The 17,231-nt window shown below is 41.7% G+C and overlaps 1 long non-coding RNA gene across 1 annotated transcript in view; it reads right to left on the reverse strand.

Annotated features, from left to right (window-relative positions):
* Nucleotides 1–1,198: 1,198 nt before the first annotated feature.
* LOC142484936 (uncharacterized) overlaps nucleotides 1,199–17,231 on the reverse strand; it is a 66,252-nt gene continuing 50,219 nt past the window's right edge. The window contains exon 3 of the long non-coding RNA XR_012798308.1: nucleotides 1,199–8,769. This is a non-coding gene — a long non-coding RNA (uncharacterized LOC142484936). The remainder of the gene's footprint in view (nucleotides 8,770–17,231) is intronic.

A 17,231-nucleotide genomic window follows, 5' to 3' on the forward strand; every position in this document is an offset into this window, starting at 1 on the left:
GTGCATGCCCGTAAGCCACACAATCTGTAAGCCCCTCACCCATCAATTCTATAAGCGTGTTAAAATGCAGGTGTTAGGTGAGCAAAAAAAGAAGGGGCATTTTAGTAGCTTATCAATAAAATAAGTAAACATTGGAAATGTTGGATATGTTGGATATGTAGGATATGTAGGATATGTTGGATATGTTGGATATGTAGGATATGTAGGATATGTTGGATATGTTGGATATGTTGGATATGTTGGATACACCATTCACTTGCTTACACAGGTGCAGGTGTTTGGTGAGCAAAAAAAGAAGGGGCATTTTAGTAGTTTATCAATAAAATAAGTAAACATTGGATACGTTTAAAGCTTATCCTCCAGGAGCAAATAAAAAGAAAAAAATGTGTCTTTAAACTAAACTTCCACTCCAACTTTCATACAGACAATCAAAATAGATGATAAGATCAGGCACCTAAGATGGATGCTGACTAAAATGGCTGCTCAGATCCTAGTGCTGTTTACGTCAGACCCCCCCCCCCTCCTTGCATTATATTCTCAACTTTCTCAGATGTATCAAAAGTTGTGCCTATAACAGGAGAATCTTTCCTCTCTGGGATTGATGTACTAAGTGTCACAAATTGAATATTTGGAGTTATTTGTGTGAGCGCGTCTAACTACTAACAATTTTATTCAAAGTGCGTGGTAAGCATCCATAACATTTTTAATTTGGGTATATTGCTGCAAACAGGTGATAAAGAAGTGGAGCAGCAGTAGTAATGTCCATAATGAACGTAAATGGTACAGTGTGTACAGTACTAAAATTATTTGTATCTGTGTTAAAAAGAAATTAGTTTAAAACTACGTACTTCAAAATTGTACGGCAAAATAAACCTGGTATAATTCTGACAACCTCGGTTAATTAATAAATGTAAGTATATACATTAGCACAATGTTAAATGTTTACAGTATGGCTATTATAAAATACTATCGTAATATACACCGATCTAGGAGATATTAAAGTTTAGTAATATGCGGTCAAAAGGCCATACCCTCTTCTCCCAGGTCACGTCTGGTGGTAAGTTATTTTCTGCACTAAGCAGAAGCATTCACGCCAATTTTTCACCTGCCGAAAACACACCCTTTTTTTATGTTAGGGTATTTTGAGATTATTATAAAGATAGGTTGCTCAGAGTTTGTATAAGATAAGGTTGTTGTTTATTGTAATACAACAAAATAACAAGAAAACATGATAAGCAAAATAGCAAAAATAAGCCAACAATCCATATCTACCTATGCAGAGATTATTTACTTAGTATGCCTGTCATACTCACGAACACAAAGGTATTATGATATGTCCCGCCAGTCTCAGTAGGTCTCGTCTCAATGTGGCTTGCCACTCGGTTCTATCTAACATGGCACTATGCTAACCTTTTATTGTCCGTTTATCGTTCGTGTCGTACGTTGTGTATGTGTGAAATAACTTCTAACTTACTGGTATTGCAGGATGCCTACAGTTCAACTAACTTGTCCTTTCTGCTAAATACCTGCCTCTTAATGACATATGTTACAATAACACATCCTGGCTATTTCCTAACATATCAAAGAAATTCTTTCTGCAAATTTCTGGTAACTGGAATTATTCCCAAAGCAAGAAAAAGTAGTTAATATTGTGACAGTATGCCCCAAGCTGTACTAAGACATATAATTATGCTATATATGCACCTTCTGCTACCTGTAATCCATAACACCGTCTCCTACACATAATTATCATATTTTTGCTAATGCAAAGAAACTAACAAAGCAGAAAATATTAATTATGTGTACTTTTATATGACAGTGTCACTGCTCTCTGATGTTGATGAGCTTGAACCTACAGGAGTTTGTGATGGAACGCCAAAACACCCACAACTGCGCATACACTGGCGACACACTTTATTCGAGCTCGGCTAGTCCGACGAATTCGGGTATACCCGGGTGTATTGAGGTTTGTGACTGTTTTCTGCCCGAGTGCATTGAGGTATTTTCCAAGCAGGGATTGAAGCATTTTATTCCCGCTGGCTGCAATACTGCACAGTATATATATATATATATACTGCATTACAATTCATGAATTTATGCCATCTGGTAGACACGCGAAGCATTGCAGCCTATTAAATCCTAATCATTATCATTTAACAGATTAGCCGCCCGTCAGCCAGGCATGAACCCAGGCTGGGAAGGCAAACGCAACGGGGCTTGTCAGAGGTGAGGAGCGGCGCATTCCAGGTATCTGCCAGGTACATACTGGGTATTTGCTCGAATAAAGTGTGTCGGTGCAGTATGTGCACAAGTGATCCCACGATGGGAAGGTGTCAATTTGTAAAAATCACCCAATTGCAAAGCAGGTTGATTTTGTCGTTCATACATACTCAACATAGTAGTGTTCCACCATGCCCCAAAACAATTTTGATGTTTATTACCAGAACACGCAAACAACGTGGTACAATTATATGACCCGTGGCTAACAATGCTGATATGACCTTCTTCAATTGTATAAAAAGACATTTGAAATATTTGACGTTGAACGTCTCTACATTTGAAGTTGGGTTGATCACCAAAAGACAGTAAAGATTTCACTTGCGAAAAATGACATAACATTAGCAAGCTACGCGGAAGCAATGTCCCATTAGGTGTTAAAATTGAAAACGGTCCTGAGGAAACAAGAGAGTCCTGATACATAAAGTCTCTCATCGAATCGTGAACTGCATGCACTTTGCGGGGCTTTCGATGTGGCAAAACAAGTTCATCCAAGTACATTCTCATGGAGGTTTGATAGGACCGTGGTAAACGCAAAATTTGTGAAGCATCTTTTTTGTCGTCTGTGTCCTTGCAACAAAGAATGCTGCAGCAGGTTAGATTTGACCTGTGTGCTTAAAACAGTATATTAGTATCTATGTAAAAATATAAGAATATATGCTAGAAGTCAAAATGCGATTAAGCTGATTGCCTCTTCATCTTCGGAAGAAAAGAGAAAACACGAAGTAAAATAACAAGGATTATTAGCCCTAAAATAAAAAACAATAGTGGTTTCAAATACCCTAGGATTCCAAACGCATTTCCTAGTCCACTAAAAATACCTTTACCAGTAGTTTGTAGGCTGGTGCCTATTTTTGACAAAAAATTACCTGTCATTGGCAAAAAGTTTTCAGTGATTCACCTAGTGTAGTTAACCACTGGGGAAAATCACCCGGTGTAAATCAACACGTAGTAATTCACTGTGAGCTCTCTGTAGGAGTGTATGTACCATATCATGTGTGAACCCTATAGTTATCTTCATTTTCTTTAAATGTGCCAAATAGGCTGTCATGTGAGGAAGTCTCAGTGTGATAATTGGTACCTGGAAATGTACGGCAGATGTAAGTGTCTTATGTAACAGAGGTGGAATAAAGGTAGTACCAAAACACTGTATACTCTTATTAACTGTGACAAGTGATGCCTGAAAAGGAGGTATATCGCAATCCTCTTCTGTAGACAATACTACTGTATGTAACTCCCATTATCTAGACTGTGAATTAATGTAAAAGGAGTTTGAATTGGTGTTGCGGTTATTGGGCAGTTGCTACCTTGCATTTGATCATTGCAAGGTATGTGCTGTATGATGTCGTCACATACTAAATAACCTTTATCAACACATCGTATAGTGCTGATGAAAAATTCACGATCACATTTCACAGACATGTATTGAAATGGTTGAGCAACCTGCACCCTTGCAAATAAGAACCTGTGTGTGTTAAGTGTCCAAAATTAAGCAGTTCCCAATTTGTTGTATAAACATCTCCTGGAATAAATAATTCGTAGTATAGAAAAACTTCCCATAAAGAGTCATCGGGGTTATGAACCCGTCTGTGGTTTCTTTCTCGTATGTCATAAACTGTGGTTTGTGAAACATATGCTAGGATCTCAGATTCTTTCGGACTTAAATTGAGATTCTGTGTGATCCAAGTGAGATTTAAAAGTGATATGTCAACCTTTTGACTTTGCAATATTAACCTTATAGAAGTGATGTGATTAAGAATAACCAAAGCTTTGATTTCCTCAGATAACACTGTACAGTAATGTCTGAAATTGTGTATGAAGCAAATGTTATCAGATGATCCCTTAACACCAAAATACTTCTCCTTAATTCTTCATCATTTGAGTCAGAGATTTGGCTTACAGTATAACAGAAACAGAATCACTCAGCAGGTGTCCTGTGGTTATAAGAATATCATCGTTTGTAAGCAATTTCCTTGTAGATGATTTACTTGAAACCTTACATTCATTCATGAAATATGTATCATTTTCATAATACACTATGGTATTAATTGTCGCATTTGTACCCCACATTGCCTCTGAGTAGGGCATGTTAACAATATTATGTGTGGTGCATGTGTCATATTCACAGGGTTTATCATCTGGAGCTATTTGTACATTCATCAAATCGCTCATTGCCCTGATTACCGTGTCTACATTAATATGTAAACTATCATTGAGACATTTCTGGAACAGGGAGTAGACTTTATAATTAGGTTTCATAATCATTATTCGCTCCACACACCAAAAGCCTCGTAACTCAGAAAAATGTAAAAATCCTTGATCAATCATTTTCGGTTGCCATTTAAAATAGCCTTCCGTGAGATTGTAATAAAAAGAACAGGGTGTACACCCGTAATTGAATACTGTATTGTCTTTATCACAGATTCCTTCATTGATTAATCTCTGCAATGTGATACCACATGCATTCTTGAAACCTTTACATGAATGGCTGTAGTATGTAGTATTGGTAAATGTTGCAAAGCGTGGTTGAGTGCAAGTGTCCCATGCTGTAGGTTCACGAAACAACATACCATCACCTTTTATATTCCATTCTTTCGGAAGTGCTGCTGTCTGTAGCTGTCCAGTTTTCGCATCTTCCATCACATCTTGAAGTTTGAGTAACAGTTCATCAGCGGTTGATGATGGGTCCCACCATTCTGAGTAAATACTGTCAGAGCAAAAAACAGCAGAATTATAGGCTCTTACCCCTACAGGTATTCTGTACTCTTCTTCTTCAGCACCTTCCCAGAATGCCACTCTTGGATCAGTCTGTCCGTTGGGAACAAATCCTTTCTGAGTATTCTGTATTTAGATAGAAAATAGGGTATTGCTTATACCTTATATGGTATAATATATATACATGGTTACACCAGGCCGAGGGCAATGAATAACTTTCAGCTCCTTCGTTGGCCATTTACGTGTTCCTTGAAAGTCAATGAAATAGCAATGTCCAAATTCAGCATAACAACATTGTTCACGGTAGCTTTGCTGCTTCCAATGGTCATGCAGGGGTAGATCATATTTCAGGCTCGTAGATTGTAGCTGTTGCATCTGGGCATTCAGATATTGTGTCACCAGCTTCCTTCCTTCTGGCGTAGTTATACCAGCCTCTTTAGCTAGCACAGTTGAATCAAACAGCACAACCTGTGAAATCCCCAAAGTCTTTCGTTTCTGGATGATAGGTTTAGGAAACGGCTTCCAATACACACCTTGAGGTATACCCACCGACTGTACCTCCACCGGTTTCAAATCGTAGTGAAGTCCTCGTTTCATGGTTCTGGAGTCTGGTGTGGTAATACCGTGTGCAGCTGTACGTTGCCAGTTGATGATCTCGCCTTCTTGTTTAGTCACAAAATGCCACTGTAACCTGAAAATAACGCTGGCGGATATTGCTAGAAAAGCAAAACAGATTGAGAGACACAAAATAGTCTTAAACAGTCTTTTCTTCGTGATTACCTTAGCCATTGTTTGATAGGTCTTCCGGTAAATATTGCGTTGATCGGGTATGGCAGGTAACACATATGTATGTCTTTGGTCACGGTCAGGGAAGTCAGCTTCAGCTTGTTGGACCTCACCTGTGTGATTAGTTTCCACATCCTGTGGTCGTGCAGTCTGTGCTCCGAGAGACTGCAGCTCCATCGAAGTCTGTGCTAGATATGGTGTCTCCTCCATCTTTTACAGTTTTTTCACTGCAGTGAGCTGTGGGTTTAAGATTGTCTATACTCACAGTCCTTCCTTTGCCTTTAGTATCTTGGATAACAAAGGTACGCTCGTTTAACTTTTTCAGTATCGTGGTTGGTTTCTTCCACTTAGGCCGCAACGGCTTTACCTTAGCAACTGTCTCCTGGACCAAATGTCCAATCTGCGGCGTCCAAGCTTTAGGATTACGTGGTGTGTGGGCTGTATGGGAAAAAGAATCCCTCAATTCTTGTACAATTAATATTTGTTCGAGTCTCCCTGGGACAGAAATAGAATCATCATTAAACTGTGTATTCATAGGAGTACCATATAACAGTTCATGTGGTGTTTTACCAGTTGTTGTGTTAGGATTATTATTTAGACCAATTTGGACCGTAACCAAAAGTGGGTACCACTGTGTAGGACGATTAGATAGCATTTTGGTTAAAAGTCGTTTCACCTCGTAATTTCGGCGTTCGACCATTCCTGACGATTGAGGATTGGACGGCGAGCTGTAGGCCCACTCAATACCTAATATTGCGGCCCATTCCTTGGTTTCTGTTGCTGTGAAAGCAGGTCCACCATCGGAATGAAAGGCCTTGGGCTTAGCTACGCTTACTAAGGAGTTGAGACAATTAATCGTAGAGCTAGCTGTCGTACTACGAACGGGGTATAACCACGTAAACCTTGTACAAGCATCAACACAAACCAAAACATGTTTGTAGGAATGTGATGTAGGTAATGGTCCAATATGATCTAAATATATTAAATCAAACGGCTTGCTCGGTACTGCATTAATAATAAATGGTGGTGTCTGATGATTAGGACTGTTTACCAACTGACATGGTTTACAGTTCTTAAAACTGACTTAACCGTTTTTCTCATATTCGGCCACCAATATTTGTGTTTCAGTGTCAACAAAACGCTTTCTCTCCCTAAGTGAGGGTGTCCCACACTGTCATGTGCTTGCGTAGCTATCTGCATTCTGCTTGCTACAGGGGGAACAATGAATTCATTAGTATCAATTACAACCATGCAAGTATTGTCGACCTGTTTAAATGAGTATTTTTTAGGATAACCAGGTGGATTAGGCCTGGTAGTATCCAGACAAGCATACAACTCTGCATCGAGACTGGCTGACTTTGACTTTGCCCTTGTCAACACTTTGTTAACGGCAAATTTTTGACTTACAGTTGGTGCGAGACTGTCTGCAAACTGGTTACCCATAGTATGAACCGAAGAACCAAGCGTTCTATGCGCTGGCTCATGTACAATTTCAATATCAGGCTTTTGATCAAAATAGGCCGCAATGGCCTTCCACTTAGCAATGTGCGTTAGTGGTTTTCTTTTGGCATTCAAAAATCCATTTGATTTCCATATTGGGAGATCCTGCAGTGCTGACCGTGCTAAGCATGCGGAATCTGTAACTATAAGTACATGTCCTTAAATAACCTGGGCTCGATGCCAAACTTTCTTCTCCCAAGTAATGCCTCGTGATAAGTTATATCCTGCACTAAGCAGAAACACAAATCGCGATATTTTACTTGTAGACTCTCGGATTCGCACCCTGAGATGCAAGGGTAATGTGAGATTATTATAAAGAAAGGTCACTCAGAGTTTGTATAAGATAAGGCTTGTTGTTTATTGTATTACAACAAAAATAACCAGAAATATCACAAGCAAAATTGCAAAGATAACAAGCTAACTTTATGAGCTAACAGCTAACAGTAACAATCCATTTCTAACTATGCAGAGATTATTTAGTTAGTATGCCTGTCATACTCACGAACCCAAAGATATTATGATACAGTAGGTCACGCCAGTCTCAGCTAGGTCTCGTCTCAGTGTGGTTTCCCACTTCAGTTCTAATCAATAAGGTGTCACGCTGACTTATATTGTGTCTATTGTTTACTGCGTACGTGACGGACGTGTGATATGTGACAATCTTCTGTGGCTACTGACGTGTGTTACTAGCATTTACAGTTTGACCACAGCGTGTTTACTTGATCCACTTCTGCTTTTATGCGTAAGTCCCTGTGTACCAACGAAATGTTTCAACACTACATCCTTGCCACTTCTCAGCAATTCTAATGACCTGATATTATACCTAAGGCAAAAAATAGCTAACAGTCTAACAGTATACTCTAAGCTGTACTAAGACATATGTACCTGTAGCCTATAATAATATGCTATATATGTCATAAGCTACATGTAATGGTTTGTTGTGGAAAGGGAGCGATCCAATCAGGGACACATCATGTGAATGAAAAAACATACAAAACAATAATTGTGCAGTATTGTGATTAAATATTGACTTGATGTGAATCTTGGCTCTAAGGGAGAACCTACTTACAGCAACAATAAAGATAATTCACTGTTGTCTGACTCAGTCAGGTGGTAAAGAAATAATTGGTGTTTCTTTTAGGTATACGTTAGCCCCATTCGGTTCTCACGCAGGTAGACTGTTCCAGAGATGATAATACTCAAATCCCAGTGCGGTATATGTGAACAGAAAGCAGAAAAAGCCCGATGGTGCAGGTTGCAAAAAACAGGGTATATGTATGGTAAGAGGTTAAGACATGTACTCACAATTTGTACAAACAGATTGTACACATAAAGGTATCTTTTGCGATCAATTGCTTGAGCTCGCTGTGATGTTTTCTCCCGATCCTCCTCTATAGCCAGTCGTGCCGCCGGCGGTGGCGTCTGACGTCACTTCCCTCTCGCGTCTAGCCACATCTGGTGGAACTGGACTGTGACGCGCTGGGAGAGAATCTGCGGGAGAATTCAAACGTCTGGAGTCTTCTGCAGCTGCTTTTAAGAGAAGACTCCAGACGCACACACACACACACACACACACACACACACACACACACACACACACACACACACACACACACACACACACACACACACACACACACACACGACACCCAGAGAACACACTCAGGACACACAGGATACACGCAGGACACACACAGGACGTACATCCCTCCATTCGCTCACCCCCCTCCCCCATATACCTCCATCCTCTCTCCCCCCCATATCCCTCCATACTATCTCCCCCCATACCATGGGGAGAGAGGAGTGAGAGAGAGGGGGGGGGGAGAGAGAGGTGTGAGAGAGGAGTGAGAGAGAGGGGGGAGGGAGGAGTGTGAGAGAGAGGGGGGAGAGAGGAGTGTGAGAGAGAGGGTGATAGGGACACTGGAAGAGGAGAGATTGTGAGAGCGCCCCCTGGAGGTTTGAGGCCTGTGGAGGGGGCCTGCCGAGTTGACTGCTGATAGGTGGCCATGGAGGTGCCTGTCGGAAACTTCCCTTCTACCAGTCTGCAGCATGCTGCCTGGACAGGCATCTCAACGGACACCTTCCAACGGGCCACCTCTGCGGATCAGGACAGATTAGTTTTTGCTGACAGGGGTCTGGCACCTTTCCCATTACGCATTGGGCCCAGGACAAGAGGCCCTGCACACAGGACACACACAGGCAGCATACACACATCTCTATCCCCCCATGCTCTGTGTCTCTCTCCCCCCAAGCTTTCTCTCTCTCTTCCCATGCTGTTCTCTCTCTCTCCCCATGCTGTTCTCTCTCTCTCTCCCCATGCTGTCTCTATTTCACTCCTTGCCTAGTATATAGTTTAGTGTGTGGCATAATAACATATATAGTTCTGCTACATGGTATATTAGGTCAGTAGGAGAGGGTTAAAATGAAAATAATAAAACTTTAATTCGTCCAAGCTGAGTAGGACGGATAAGGGAAAACGCAAAGCGCGCAAAGACAAAGGGGCGGCTTCCACCCACAGCGGTGAGGATTCATTTGCAGTCGAAACTAGCTCCCTTTACACACACCTGCCCAGGAGAACACAGAGAGACATAGGTAACAGGAAGTATGTGGATATGTTTAAGCTGTCTGTAAAGGGGCGAGCAGAGAGGAAACGTGCGCGAGAGGCGGGCGGAAAAGGGCAGGTAGTGAGGAATAATGCGAACTGGATTATGGGTTTCATTGTATTCGGGGACTCTTTCCTTTCAAAACATCCCAAGGAATTGCATAATGTGATGAAATACATGAGTGTGATACAGAACATACATGACGAACACGGGGGGGCAGCGTGGCGAGATTATGATGAGCAGTTCAGGCACAGGTGGCAGGGAGATAGACGGTTGAGTCTGGGGAAGAGGAACATGGAATTGTGGATGAAGCTAGTGGGAAACACGAGCCAGGGGTGTAACGCGCCCTTTCGCAAGGGGCCTGGCGGTCGGCCCGGGAGTCATTCAGCAAGCAGAGGCAGCAACGGGGAGTGCTGGGCGTTTAACGATAAATACTGCAGACGGGGGGGGGGGGGAGTTGCAAGTTCAAACATGTGTAGCCAGTGCGGTGGTAGCCACCCCGTTAAGAAATGCTTCAAAGCCCGGGGCAACCACAGCCAGGGGAGAGGAAGGGAGGCACCTAACCACAGGCCCCAACACCGTTCACTGAAAAAAAAGAACAAAAGCGCAAACGCACATAGTGAAGTATGCAAAGTAAATATATATATATTTTAGGGTAAGATATCTGCGTACATCAGATTAAAAGGTTACCAGCAATTCATGTACATAGACATGGGTGATTAGAGGTAGTACATCTGCCGCCAACCATCTGGGGATTTTCTTTACTGCATCAAGGCACACCCCACAGTTGAAGAAAGGCCTCCGTTTACGTCCGTCTTTGGGTTGAAGGAGTCTTGAATAGAACCTTGCTTAGGGGAGGCTTCGTTCTGCTCTCCCCGGCTCCTTACTCGGCGCCGTCAGCGATGGAGGTTAGCAGCTTCTCGGGCAAGCTGTTACTTCAAATGTCCCGTATTTCCTATGCGTTCGGCCGCAAAGTGAAGACGGCCGTAAAGTGTGGATGGTTTACCGCACTGTTCACAATCGCGGGTAAATGTCTATAGGAATCGGCTCCACGTAGTAACAGAAGAGTCAGCTAGTACACAGATCAATTATAAAAGTGATAATTCGGGCTAAAATTTATCCAACGCGTTTCGAAGCGCAAGCTTCTTCATCAGGGATATTAATACATTGAATAAATGGGAAATATATACCCTAATACCACATCTGATTGGTTAATGCTATAATTAGGCTAAACCTATCAGGTGAACAGCAGGGTGACTCCCACATGTGTGGGTTTAAGTAGGTCATTAGGACTTACATGTCAACACTGAGTTTAACCCCATCTGGTGTGGTCAGGGTATAAGTACATAAATCAAAAAATAAGCTTTATTTACCAGGGCACAACATTATATAAGCAACCTAAATCATACATTTAATTGAGTTAAAAATATAAAAATATATATATTTGTATTAGGATTTCTGAAATAAAACAGACAATCAGTTAGTCACATATACATAACAGTACAATTATGCTTATACCTTTAACTAGTAAGAATCAATGTATCAGGCAAGACATATAGGAAATTATAAAATTAGATATCTAATTTCCGAAACAAACATGTTTATTAATAAAGACACCATAGGTCTATATTTTCGTTAAGGCCATTTGGACCCAATGTTTCTAACTTTTGTATCCAGTATGTTTCTTGGATTGAAACATCTTTTAGCCTATCACCTCCTCGTCTGCTCCGAGGTATAAACTTTATCCCCTTATACGTGAGGGATGAGGGGTCCTTATTGTGATGGGTAGCGTAGTGTCTACTTACACTGTGAGTCTGTAGAGCATTCCTAATGTTTCTCACATGCTCTTGTATGCGGAGTTTAAGACTACGTTTAGTGCGGCCCACGTATTGCAAGCCGCACGGACATTCTAATAAATAAACTACAAAATTAGTATTGCAGTTTATAAAATCAGTAATATTAAACACTTTATTTGTCTTGTTGGACTTAAACGTATTAGTCACTGGATGAAGGAACTTGCAGGTACAGCATTTTCCACACGAATAGTTACCCAGTGGTTTATTGCTTAGCCAAGAATGGCCTGAATTATGTTCTCCATTTTTCAATATCACTTGGTGCCAGCGCATCCTTCAGGCTACGAGCCTTCCTGTAAATAAACCTGGGGGATGAACTGATATGGCCACTTAGGATTGGATCTGTGGCTATAATTCCCCAGTGTTTTTTGATTACCCCCTCTATCTGTCTATGCATAGAGTTGAAATTAGTGATAAAGGGAACTGTAATTTTATCTCCATTAGTCTCTAATATTTTCTTACTTTTCGGTAACAGCATCTTTTGACGATCTAGTTTCCTAACTTTATCTAGTTCCATTGTTAGATGTTTATAGTCATATCCCCGTTCCATAAATCTTAAGAAGAGAAATTGAGCTTGTTGCTCAAAGTCAGCCTCATTACTGCAATTCCTTCTAACTCTCATGAATTGGCCTCCCGGTATATTAGTAATCCAAGATCTTTTATGGTTACTGGAGGCCAATAGTAAATTGTTGGTGTCAACCTTTTTAAAGTGGGTTGTTGTTTTGACTCCTTCCTCTGATGCCATTAGATTTAAATCAAGATAGGTGACACTCTCTGTGTGCGTGACGTGAGTAAAGACCAGGTTGAGGTCATTGGTGTTAAGATAATTGACAAAGCAGTCAACAGAGTCCTCATCATCATCATCACCAAATGGAGAACATAATTCAGGCCATTCTTGGCTAAGCAATAAACCACTGGGTAACTATTCGTGTGGAAAATGCTGTACCTGCAAGTTCCTTCATCCAGTGACTAATACGTTTAAGTCCAACAAGACAAATAAAGTGTTTAATATTACTGATTTTATAAACTGCAATACTAATTTTGTAGTTTATTTATTAGAATGTCCGTGCGGCTTGCAATACGTGGGCCGCACTAAACGTAGTCTTAAACTCCGCATACAAGAGCATGTGAGAAACATTAGGAATGCTCTACAGACTCACAGTGTAAGTAGACACTACGCTACCCATCACAATAAGGACCCCTCATCCCTCACGTATAAGGGGATAAAGTTTATACCTCGGAGCAGACGAGGAGGTGATAGGCTAAAAGATGTTTCAATCCAAGAAACATACTGGATACAAAAGTTAGAAACATTGGGTCCAAATGGCCTTAACGAAAATATAGACCTATGGTGTCTTTATTAATAAACATGTTTGTTTCGGAAATTAGATATCTAATTTTATAATTTCCTATATGTCTTGCCTGATACATTGATTCTTACTAGTTAAAGGTATAAGCATAATTGTACTGTTATGTATATGTGACTAACTGATTGTCTGTTTTATTTCAGAAATCCTAATACAAATATATATATTTTTATATTTTTAACTCAATTAAATGTATGATTTAGGTTGCTTATATAATGTTGTGCCCTGGTAAATAAAGCTTATTTTTTGATTTATGTACTTATACCCTGACCACACCAGATGGGGTTAAACTCAGTGTTGACATGTAAGTCCTAATGACCTACTTAAACCCACACATGTGGGAGTCACCCTGCTGTTCACCTGATAGGTTTAGCCTAATTATAGCATTAACCAATCAGATGTGGTATTAGGGTATATATTTCCCATTTATTCAATGTATTAATATCCCTGATGAAGAAGCTTGCGCTTCGAAACGCGTTGGATAAATTTTAGCCCGAATTATCACTTTTATAATTGATCTGTGTACTAGCTGACTCTTCTGTTACTACGTGGAGCCGATTCCTATAGACATTTACCCGCGATTGTGAACAGTGCGGTAAACCATCCACACTTTACGGCCGTCTTCACTTTGCGGCCGAACGCATAGGAAATACGGGACATTTGAAGTAACAGCTTGCCCGAGAAGCTGCTAACCTCCATCGCTGACGGCGCCGAGTAAGGAGCCGGGGAGAGCAGAACGAAGCCTCCCCTAAGCAAGGTTCTATTCAAGACTCCTTCAACCCAAAGACGGACGTAAACGGAGGCCTTTCTTCAACTGTGGGGTGTGCCTTGATGCAGTAAAGAAAATCCCCAGATGGTTGGCGGCAGATGTACTACCTCTAATCACCCATGTCTATGTACATGAATTGCTGGTAACCTTTTAATCTGATGTACGCAGATATCTTACCCTAAAATATATATATATTTACTTTGCATACTTCACTATGTGCGTTTGCGCTTTTGTTCTTTTTTTTCAGTTGCTATAAGGGTTCCTCTACCCCTATTACTTCAGCTGCAGACGCCAGATATATAGAGGTTGCTTGTATATTTGTTTATTCACTTCACCAGGTGGTGTTTTATTGGGTTAACTACACAGTAGATATTAGCAGCTGCGCACTGAATATTTTGTTTATTTGCCCAACACCGTTCAGCCTTAGCGGGCTGAGCTATTGGTTAAGGGGGTACCCCGACCGGGAGAAAGCAAGGTTCCTGGAAGGGGGATTTAGAAAGGGGTTTCACATACCAGTGTGGCGGGGGGGTGGTACAAGCTAGGGGTGTTAGCCGGAACTTGAAATCCGCTGCAACACACAGACACATAGTTAAATCAAAAATAGAGAAAGAGATAAAATTGGGGCGTATGGCGGGCCCATTCGCATCCCCCCCCTATCGCCCAGTTAATTATTTCCCCGCTGGGTGTAGTGCCAAAAAAGGACCCGGGCAAATTCAGGCTAATACAACACCTGTCATACCCAAGGGAGGGGTCTGTGAATGATGCCATAGACCCGGAGCTATGCCGGGTACAATACCAATCATTTGACACCGCCATAGGGATAATTAAAACATGTGGGGAGGGAGCACTATTGGCAAAAATCAACATAGAATCAGCCTTCCGGCTGTTACCTTTGGCCCCCAGCAGCTTCAGATTCACAGGGTGTAAATTTGAGGGTGTGTACTACATTGATAAATGTCTCCCCATGGGTTGCGCCATTTCATGCGCCTACTTTGAGGCTTTTAGTACTTTCTTGCATTGGTGCATAGTCAGTCAGACGGGGACTAGCACAGTTGCGCACTATCTGGATGACTTCCTGCTGGTGGGTCCCCCGGGTTCTCTGCAGCGCAACAGTTTGCTGGAGAGTACTAAGGGGATCATGAGGGAATTGGGGGTTCCCATAGCAGAGGGGAAAACTGAGGGCCCAACAGAAATTCTGTCATTCCTCGGTATAGAGATTGACACGCTTGCGAGGGAATCACGCTTACCCGCAGACAAGGTTAGGAAGCTTAGAATGAGCCTAGGTCAGGTCAAGGAAGCCAGGAAGGTGACCCTGAAACAAATGCAGTCACTGCTGGGTCTGCTAAACTTCACCTGCAGAGTAATCCCCATGGGCAGGATATTTAACCGCAGGTTGGAAAGGGCCACTGCGGGGGTAAAAAAGCCCCAACACCATATCCGAATCACCAAGGAGCTTAGGGCAGACCTGGAGATACGGGGGGGTTTTCTCAGGGAGTTTAATGGGAGAAGGCTGTGGGTCACGGACGGCGAGACCAGCGACGCACTGCAATTATTCACTGACGCATCAGGGGGGCACGGGTTCGGGGCATACTTTAGAGGGGAGTGGTGTGCGGGGCCATGGCCAGCTGACTGGGTGGAGATGGGGCTAACTAAGAACATGGCTTTCCTGGAGTTGTTCCCCATTGTAGTAGCGGTAGAGCTATGGGCCAAGGAGTTAGCGAACAAGCACATATTATTCTGGTCAGACAATTTGGGGGTAGTGGAGGCAGTGAATGTGAAAAAGAAAAAATGTGCACAAGCGCTAAAGACTAAAACACCAGTGTGACAATTGCAATATATATATATATATATATATAAAGGCTGCCTAGTAATACTGTCAGTACTGACAGAGAAAGTGAAAGTGAAAACAAAGAAAAACCTGGCGCCAAAAGTTCATTGGATAATCCTGTACTCCTCAGGGGATCAGCACACTTGCTTGACAGGCCATATAGGGGACAAAACACAAACAGACACAGATCATAGTGCAACACTGTAGGGTTAAAACAGGTCTACACTAATACACACACTGCACATATAACATAGAGACTCCTAGTGACTATAAAAACTATTTATTAAATAAAAAGAACTATGCCATAAAATGGTTTGGACAAATGAGAACACCGCTGGTCATCTAGATGTGAAAAATCAGAGCCCTACTTACAAGCAGCAAGGCAAATACAGACAATGCAACAAAGAGTCTTCCGGCTGCTGCTGATGTCTTTGCAGAGATGTAATTCCTGCTGCACCGTGACTCTCGTGCTGACTCTCCCTCCAGGGGTTAACAGGAACAGTGGCAGTGTTGGAGGCCTGCTTGTGGGGCTCACAGCTCTCCTCCATGTGAGGTTGCTCTCCTAACTTCCTCCTCCGGTTACACAGGCTGTCTCAGCGTGCCTGCACGCGAGTGTGCACGTGCCCTTAAAGGGACAGTACAAGCGTCCTGTATGCCAAGAACTAACGGCTGCAATGGGGCTCAAATGTGACCAAGTGTCCCAAAAAGTCCAATACCAAGCTCAAAGTGACTGTGTCACCTACCCTACGCGTTTCGTGGATGTTACTCCACTTCCTCAGGGGCTACAAAGACTGACACTGAATGACATGTACATATACCCTAACCAATTAAAAATTCATTGCCCAATTAGGCTGTATAGCCTGCATGTCATTAATATCAAATCACTACGTCTCATAACATAATACACATACAATACATTAAACAACATTAAAAACATTCAGATATCGACTGATAACCATATATCCCAAAATTGAGGCCAGATGTAATATCATAATAGGCATTGATATATACAAAAATGCCAAATTGTGGCCAAAGGATAAACAAACCTGCTTAAGCCACTTAGTATGCTACTGCTGGTACAGAGTCAAATGGATAAGGTGTCATCCATTAAGTAATGGTTGCATTTAACTAATGTTTGTTTGAGCCATTTTCATCTACCTAAAAAGGAGCCCAATTCAAAATCAATATTGAGCCCATATGGGGATAGAGTCTTAAGTTCATAGATCCAAAAGGCCTCCCTCCTATTGATGTGTTGAATGTTATTACCACCTCTCCAATTGGGTGTACACAATTCAATAGGTTGACAGATAAGGCCCTTTGGATTTTTGCCATGATGTACCAAAAAGTGGTGGGACACACTGTGTGATGTTAAACCCTTTTTGATGTTGTAGATATGTTCATATATACGTCTTTGAAACGTACAACCAGTGCGACCCACATATTGCAGGCCACAAGGACACTGCAACATATAAATGACAAACTCCGACTTACATGACATATGTGACATGATTTTGTAGTTTTTGGCGGTGACAT

This window comes from Ascaphus truei, unplaced genomic scaffold (genome assembly GCF_040206685.1).
Source record: "Ascaphus truei isolate aAscTru1 unplaced genomic scaffold, aAscTru1.hap1 HAP1_SCAFFOLD_473, whole genome shotgun sequence".
Lineage (NCBI taxonomy): Eukaryota > Metazoa > Chordata > Amphibia > Anura > Ascaphidae > Ascaphus > Ascaphus truei.